The 9,909-nt window shown below is 29.0% G+C and overlaps 1 long non-coding RNA gene across 1 annotated transcript in view; it reads left to right on the forward strand.

The window, feature by feature from the left end:
- LOC109325715 overlaps positions 1-9,909 on the forward strand; it is a 24,063-nt gene that overhangs the window by 9,323 nt on the left and 4,831 nt on the right. The window contains exon 2 of the long non-coding RNA XR_002105180.1: positions 6,237-6,243. This is a non-coding gene — a long non-coding RNA (uncharacterized LOC109325715). The remainder of the gene's footprint in view (positions 1-6,236; positions 6,244-9,909) is intronic.

The raw sequence follows: 9,909 nt of genomic DNA on the forward strand, positions 1-9,909 counted from the left end.
ATCTTTTTTCTAGGTGTGTGATTGTTACTCTTAATAATATTGTTCTCAGATAATTTATTTAAAAATATATGAAATTAAGAATTAAGTATAGAAAATAAAGTCCCAAAATTTAACAAACTCAGCAGCATTTACAGCCATCTTATTTTTACTTAAAAGTTGTTTTCAAGCTCGAACTTTGATGTGTATAAGATGGTGTGATATGATATGGGTCATGTGTTTGACCAGTCCTTAATTGGCACCCACCAACTTCTAGCTTTGGCATTGTGCCGAATTGAAATTGAATCCATTTCTTCCACTTGCTTAGTGTTGGATATTTGTGCGGCCAGTGGCAATCGAACCACATATGTTGTCTTACCGTTTGTTCATTTTCATATGCTATTTGTATAATTACAAGAGATGCACAAAAGTTGAAGACTTTAATATATGTAATTCCACCACCATTTGGTGAAATAGTTCAGCACTATACTAAATCTCAAAAAAATTAAAATTTCATAAATTTGATTTCTGAAAGTGAAATTTGTTGGGACAAATTTTCACACACCTTAAAAAATTAATATACTACTATTCATGTGTGAGATGATATCATTAATAGTACCAAAAATATATATAATGTTTTTATCATTTCATAGCTAGAGTAATAAAAGAAGCAAACTCGAACGGAATTAAACGTTAAGCTAAAGTACAAGCAATTAGGATAATGGTTCCATTTTTTATTATTTTTCTATCTAAAAATATGCTAGTGTCACGTGCCTAGCATTTTGTATACCTTGATCCTACCTACCACCATAAAAGCCCAGCGCCATGTGAGAGAAAATGAGGAATCAGGGTCTCGTACCTTTGCATCACTGTAAAAAGTGGGGAGAGGACTTGGGGGAATCAAATCAAATATGAAACAGAACAAAAATATCGTGAATAAAAAAAGATAAAAAGATGAACAATGATTCACCAAAGATGAACGACGAGAAACGCTTCTGATATTTACATAATTTTTATTATCTAGTTATCATTTAATTTATCTTATTTTTCCATATTTGTTGTTAGTTGTGATGTAAATATATACTTTCATCTTTTTTCTAGGTGTGTGATTGTTACTCTTAATAATATTGTTCTCAGATAATTTATTTAAAAATATATGAAATTAAGAATTAAGTATAGAAAATAAAGTCCCAAAATTTAACAAACTCAGCAGCATTTACAGCCATCTTATTTTTACTTAAAAGTTGTTTTCAAGCTCGAACTTTGATGTGTATAAGATGGTGTGATATGATATGGGTCATGTGTTTGACCAGTCCTTAATTGGCACCCACCAACTTCTAGCTTTGGCATTGTGCCGAATTGAAATTGAATCCATTTCTTCCACTTGCTTAGTGTTGGATATTTGTGCGGCCAGTGGCAATCGAACCACATATGTTGTCTTACCGTTTGTTCATTTTCATATGCTATTAGTTTGTGATTGGTCAGAAAAATATTTAATAATTAAATTTTAATTTAAATATTTTTTAATCAATCACAAGTCCATAACACATGGAATGACACAAACTATGGAATAACAAATATGTATCCATTTGAATACACATGCATGATACACATCTCCTATTTCATAAATCTTATTAATGTATATGCTATCAGTTATGTTTTGTAAGATAAATAAATAATTATTAATTTTATAATTTAAATACATTTTTTAACCAATTATATAATGATAATACAGACAGTGACATAATTGGTAGGAAATGATCAACAGGCTTACCTGCCCCAAATGGCCATAATGATTTATATATATCTAAATAAATCCTGAATTCTTGCCATATAATTAGGTATAACTCTCATTCTTAATTTCAACCAATCACTTGCATACACTGAGTGATGTGATATGTCTTAAAAAAAGTTTAGTTAGTTTAAGTTAGTCAGTTCAAAAATGACTTTCCATTACTTTCTCTTCACTTTACAATAGTTTAGGATACGTGCAATCATGTCTATCTTGGGAGTTAAACCAGCTGAAAAGCATCCTCAAGTCTCAACTTAATTTAATCAGGCCCTGTCAAATATTCAATGGGTATTTAATGCATGATATTGTTCATCTGATTTTTTGTGCCTCTTTTTACAAACAAAACAAAAACACTTTGTTTGTTGAGTGAATTTAATAAAGAGAGTGCCTGGAAATAGCTGGGGTTATTTTGGGGCATCAAGGAAAGGAACGTGCTTATGGACAGCCTTCCCTCTGCATAGATTCCCCTTATTCCAGTCCCTTGTGACCCCTATCCATATGCATCTCCTCTTTCTTAACTATTCAGTGGGACAGTGGGCAAAATGAGTGAGGACTGAGGTGGGTCGGTACTTTTTATATAACTCATGATATCTTTTCACTAGAATCGAATATTTGATTTTTTAGTTTATCTGATCTCACACTACTAAGCTAGCGTTTTGTTGATACTATATAGTTTGAGACAAATTGATAAATTAGATTTATTAGTATTTATACTTACATAAATTATAGGCTGCATAAATTATCCTTCATATGTTATTGGCATGCTAAGCTCTCCTTATCAAATAGCATTTTCAAGAACTCGAACACAAGAAGTATCTATTAAGTTTCACTATACTAGATTATTATATAATTGAAAATGTGGTAGAATTGATAAGTTGTAGATTTCGATTAGCCATCTATGATGAACCAGTTGCTTTTGATCTAGACTTTAAAAACTTAACCAAATAAAATGTGAGCTAGAGTAGCTAGTTTTGGAAAATATTCCCGTCCTTATGTTAGTTTACATTGCAATGCCCCCTTCCAAAGATCCAAGGCCAATTTTAAGAGTAGAATAAATAATACTACTTTAATAAAGTACAGTACTTATTTTATGGTGGGGCTTGTGAACTTCTTGAGAATCACATCACTGAATCTATATGAGCTGGACTGGGAAGGATAATTTGTTCTTGTTGGGTTGAAGTATGCAATAAGCTATGATGGGTTTTAGCTTCTTTGGAATGTAATACCCTATGGACAATATCTTTTACTGTTTTACTGTATCTGACTTCAGAGTAACGTGTTCCACGAGAGAGTCAAGTTCAATATAAGAAATAGTTATTATGTTCAACCAACAATGACCGTAGTTATTACATGGTTTTATTATTTAGCCTAGCTACCCAGTTCCAAATTTTATCATATCACATTTCATGTGTATCAACTTTATCGTAACAACATAAAAAATAAGAGGAAAAAAAATATGTATCAAGAGTATAAAAGTTTTTTATACTATTATATAATCTATTAGTCATTTTATCATCTATCCTTAAATAAAACTAATCTAAATAAATAGTAAATGAATTCCAAAAGTGATTAGTTCCTTATATAAAAAGTGAAAGAATACTCTTGGTAGTACTAAAAAAATGGTAAATACACTATTTATAAACTTTTATACTATACATATTTATAATAAACCACCTATACATAAGTAAGTCTGATCTCAACATCTTTGCCTATCATTTTTTTGTAAAAGCCATGTTTAATTATTTTCAACCTTATATCGATATTAAACTTTCACTTAAATCATCTAGACAGATCTGCTTAATACAGATGTAAATAAAGTTCAGATTCGAGGATCATGTTTTCCTATGATCGGGGAGGATTTGATTCTTCTCTTACTAAGCAAACCAATGCATGATTCATGGGCCAAATGCTTAAAGGAAATAAGATTAGTCGTTTCAATCTCTTGTTTTCATAAGCATTTATTGCCAGGATTCATCACCAATCTATCTGACTAATGGTGGAACCAATATGGAATTGGGTTCCACAATATATTAAGAGTTGATGAAAATGAAATGGATTGATCTTTTCTACCATTTACCAAACTAACAAAGCATGGCACTTTATATATTTATTAGTATATAGAGTTGAAAGGAAGTATTTAATATAAAATGATTTTATTTTACCAATACCCCGATCATACGGGTCACAAACTAATCTCTTTCGAGATGTGTGATTGTCCATCCTAATAAGTGTCGATCACATAAATCAATTATTAACATTTTGGACTTTTTGAGAATCTAGCGAGACCTTATATCATTAGAATAACATATTGTTGGTATAATGGTTGTAAATTTATGAAAATGCAATAGGAATTAAAAATCCTCAATTGTGATAATTTACCAAATAAATTTATAATATATGATGTTATAGTAGCTTGCAACAATTCTAAATGACACGAAATAGTATCTATTGGCTGAGTCACGACTAGGCCGCTCTCTTTAAGAAGTTTCGTCGCACTGCCAGCAATGTGCAAGCAGACTATCAACCACACAATTCTCAAGATAAAACAGCATATATCTCTGTTATCGAATTTTTACTGCAATGTAAGAACCAATCTCGAATACACCCACCACAATATGGCTACCAGTGCCAATTCTCGAAATCCCCACAATAAGGCTAACAATGTTCATTCTCGAAATTCCCACAATATGACTACATGTGCTAATCCTTTTCCCACAATATTGACTAACATTATCACTTCTTGAAATGCCCCGAATATTACTACATGTGTCAATTTTTTTCCCTCAATACTACCTACTAGTGTCAAGTCTTGAAATGTCCAGAATATGGCTACGTGTTTCAATTCTTAGTACCACAGAAAGAAGGTGAGAGAAGTTTGCCGGAAATGCGTCGGCAGAAAATACGAGGGAAAAAGAAAAAGTTGAATGAAAGCGTATTAAACTTGGGGGAAAAAAATATGAAGATAAGAGACTTCTATTTATAACATGAGATTTTTTCCATGTTTCTCATCTCTCCAATGTGGGACGACTTGAGAGTTGTTTTCTTTCAAAATTATCTTCTATAAGACTTGAGAGTTTTTTTGATTTCACACTCATCCAAATTCCAACCATATATCATATATGATTCTTAACAACATTCTCAAACTTCACACATTTGCATCTATCATAAAGTTTTTTATTTATAAACTTTAAATAGCAGGTTCTAATAAATCTGCTATCTATATATATATATAAGAAACAAAAAGTGTTGTTGAAATGACAAAACTAGACACTCTACATTTGTGACAAGTGTACAAAGTAAATGACATTTTTTTCAATATGAAGGATTGCTAGAATTATTAAAATGACATTTTTCATTTGTGTAAATATAATTTTCACTCTTCATTTGTGGTATATACAATTTCTTCATGGTTTAAATTTCACATATTCTTTTCAACAACATCTTTCATCTTCAACACCTTGCTGCCACTATATCATTTCTCACTTCTCTATATCATTTCTCACTTTTTCAATTTGACTTCACCAAATTTCCCATCTTCAAATCTCAAACCAAATCAGGTATGATTTCATTTTTATTCTCTTTCAATATTTTCTTCATTTGTGATAGATATAATTTTTTTATCATATAAATTTCACATATTTTATTCAACAAATCTATCATCTTCAACTCTCAAACTCACTCACATGTATGACTTTCTATTTTTTTAATTATTGTATTTGTTGGTAGATAATCATATAATGTTCACACATATATATACTTCATACTATTTCTCACTTTTTCGAATTGTCTTCACCAAATTTACCATCTTCAAATCTCAAACCAAATCACGGGTTTGATTTTATTTTTATTCTCTTTCAAGTTTTTCTTCATTCGTGGTAGATATACTTTCTTCACCATATAAATTTCACATATTTTATTCAACAAATCTATCATCTTTAACTCTCAATGTATAATTTTCAATTCTTTCAGTTATTGTCTTTGCAATTTTTTATATAAGTGTACAAGAGTAATATATTTTTTATTATGTGTTTATTATTCTCACTTGAATTATGAATATGTTATGGTATTTGTTTCAACATTTGTAGAAGAGAAAATACACCTGATTTAGTTACAATAATTAGAAGTTACTAATACTATTTGAGTGTAATTATAATCTTCATTAGGATGCTTTTTATTGTAACGAAAATTATATATATATTATTAAAAAAATAATTGTAATGTTCCTTTTTATTATTCATTATTAAAAAAATTATTTCAAAAACAATTAAACATTATGTAACTATTAATAATTTTCAGCATACTAAAAACATTAAATTCATAAAATAAAACAAAAGTTGTTAATATTCTCAAGAAAAATAGTTGACTGTTACTAGAAAGAAGTAGAAGATTCTCTAGGAATAATATGTCAACATTAATGACATTAAATTGGGAGATGTTAATCCGTTTTCCTCATTTGGCAACGGCCAAGAGAATAAGTCAGTTTCAAATTTAATGCCTAATTTATAGGTAACCCACGAAATTAAAAAGCTAGGTAACGAGAAACGTGTTACCAACGAGTGTGTTATTAACATTAATAACAATAACTGTAATTCTTATAATAATTATATTATCAATTTTTGTGGGAATCAGGAGTATTACATTAATGACACAATGATTGAATGTTCATTAAGACTATTTCAAAATACCAATGAGATTATTATTAGCCTTAATAACAATAATAACGTTCCTTTTATTATTTCATTATTACCAATTTGTGGTATATACAATTTCTTCATGGTGTAAATTTCACATATTCTTTTCAACAATTAAAAAGCTAGGTAACGAGAAACGTGTTACCAACGAGTGTGTTATTAGCATTAATAACAATAACTGTAATTCTTATAATAATTCTATTATCAAATTTTGTGGGAATCAAGAACATTGCATTAATGACACAATGATTGAATGTTCATTAAGGCTATTTCAAAATTTCAAAATACCAACAAGGTTATTATTAGCATTAATAACCATAATAACATTCCTTTTATTATTTCATTATTATAAAATACATATTATTTATTACTTTAAAATACATATATTTATCTCACTCAATTCATTTCTCTAGGAAATAACTTGCATCACTTTGTGGACAACAACTACGTTTGTCATTGGAAAACATGGTTGATATTATAAACGATGTATGAAGTGCACTAGAAGAACTGAAATAAGAGATGACCCTTTCACGTGCAAATGTGGAAATTATAATGAAAAGTCCATCCCAAGGTCAACATACATTAATAAAATATTTCATATTTAATATTTTTTTAGTACTTCTTTAACTATATTTTCTATGTATATATTTAATTCAAGTTGTTTCCTTTCTATAAAGGTATAAATTGGACATGAAAGTTGTTGACAAAAATGGCAGCCGAAAATTTGTCTTCTAGGATCACCAATGTTTTGAGATAATTGGCATTAGTGCAGAAGACCTTAAAAATCAAATGATTGAAGTAATTGAATTTTATCCTCTTAACAATATTCCTCTGTATCCACAAAATTTAATTACTTACAATTGTGATATATGTCTTTATAGGAAGGTGAAGATGATCCAAAATCATTCCCCTTAAGTCTTGATATGACGTTGGCAAGGACAATGACATTGAGAGTGAAAGTGCAACCATCTTACAACCAGTTCTCTGTCATAAGGTTTGCCGATGATCCACTAATCATAAAGTCCATAAAGGACCACATTCTATTGGGAGAGGTAAAAAATTCATTTGCATAAATATGTATATATAATATTTCTTCCTTTATATGACATATTATTTTAATCAGCCGACACATTGGATAATACAAAAGGAAAATCTAATGCTACTAATTCTATAACTGCCGATCATGATCTAGACGTCCAACCAGTTTTGACTCTAGCCCAAAAAATGTTAGCTGATATATACCTTGAACAGAAAGAAGACCCACATCTAAATTCCACACAGTTGTCATCTACAAAAGTGGCAAAATATATGAAGACTGAATGATACTTCTTGAATTATTTCTTTTTCCTTTATTTTTATTAGAGTTATGCTTACATTCATTTATAAATGGGACCACAATTATAATATATGGAATTTGTTTTTTATGATCTTTATTCTTTGTGAATATAACCGTAAGCATAACTCTAAATCTATTCATTTGAACACAATATCACAAATCAATCCTACTTTAAACATCATGTATAACCAAGAAGAATATCAAAACAAAAATCACATCAACACCTTCAACATTAAAAATCTACATTCCAATTATATAAATTCAAAATCTACTTGATTATTTATTTCGTATATCATTTATTCAAAATTCAAAATATATATTCCAATGACATAATAGGTCTTCAAGAGTTCCATTGGCAATTGATAGCTTTGGTAATTATGATAGAAGTATTGACAAATTTAATGACTTTTTTTTTCATTCTTAATTTAATTAAAGTAATAAAAAAATTGTTATAAAAATATCAATATAAGATATTTTAACTTTTTAAGAGTAATAATAGAGTATAGGATGAACTTGAAAAAAGAATTTAAAATGTAACTTCCCGTGTCTTTTAAAATAAGATGATGTAAATAAATGTGATAATGTGTAGGCAATAATTATGATATTTTAGGAATATCAATATATGTAACCTTATGATGTTTTTTGAAATATATTATGTACACAATATTTTCCCTTTCATCATCTACAAATATGAAGGCCTACAAATAATATTACATATTTTAAGAATTAATATTTTCAGAGTAAAAGAACAGAGAATGAACTTCAATTTTTATTTTTATTTGTAACTCCCTTATTTCTCTTTTAAAATAGGATGATGTATATTCAATATAATAAAAGAAATGATATGCGGGTAAAAATTATGATATTTTGGGAATATGAATATATGTACACAACTTTTGTTCTGTCATCATTTTCAAATATGAAGACCTACAATTAATATAATATATTTTAAGAGTAAAAGATCATAAAACGAACTTCATTTTTTTTTTAAATTGTAACCCCCTTATTTCTTTTTTAATATAGGGTGATGTATAATCAATATAATAAATTTGATGATATGTGGTCAACAAATATGATGTTTTTGGAATATAAATATATGTAACCATACCATGATTTTTGAAATATATCTTTTGACTACAACATTTTTTCACTCATTGCCTTCAAATACAAAGGTCTCAAATACAACATATAGTATACATCTATTTCTTGAGTAAGACTTTTCTCCATTAATTGAGAGACAAGTTATACTTTGTAGTGTATTTTTATGGCCAAAGTTATAATTTCAATGAAAAGTAAAGGTTATAAATGTCATTGTATATTGAGTTTTTAGTGTATTTCTCACTAACTTGCCTCTCCATTAATGGAGAGGAGTCTAACTCCTATTTCTTATATTTTATACTCTATATATTTTTCTTATATTTATAGTGTGTCTTTTACAATAAATTGTGGCCATATGTTTGTTATATTTTTTATTGTCTTCACATTCTTATATTCATATTCTCCATTTCAATTTTGTTGTTGTGCAGAATCTGCAACTATGGGGAGGGTTGTAATACCGCAAATTTTACTACTTTGAAAATATATGTTTTTATTAATATTTTTATTAATTATATTTTCGAAAATGAATTTCTGGGAATTTTAGATAAAGAATTAGACGAAACTCTAGTTGAGTTTTAGTCTTGTAATTCTATTTCCAATTTGGTGGCAAATTTTCATGATTTTCGGAGACAAACGGTTTCAGACCGCTGTCGGGGTCGAATCTCATTCGGTACGGCTCAAAAAGTGGTTTTTGAGTTCCGTAACTCGGAATCGAATTCCGATCGCGCCGTTGGCTTCATAATCACATTTCAAGTCAAGATAGACCCTGAGTTGGTCCATAACTATTTTCTAAAATATTTTCACTCGGAATGCCGAAATTCGAAGTTCCAACCGTAAAGTAAAATCGGACGATCATTTTTGGCTACTCAAGCATGGTTTTAATCGCGCGTTTCACCAAAGTCGTCATGTCGCATGAGTCACTTCACAAAATCTACCTACTAAATCTTATAGATTTCACTAATTAATGCATTGATTTACTACCACCAAATCCCCTAAATCACTCACTTAACCCATGA

The sequence above is a fragment of the Lupinus angustifolius genome, chromosome LG13 (assembly GCF_001865875.1).
Source record: "Lupinus angustifolius cultivar Tanjil chromosome LG13, LupAngTanjil_v1.0, whole genome shotgun sequence".
In the NCBI taxonomy this organism is placed as follows: Eukaryota; Viridiplantae; Streptophyta; class Magnoliopsida; order Fabales; family Fabaceae; genus Lupinus; species Lupinus angustifolius.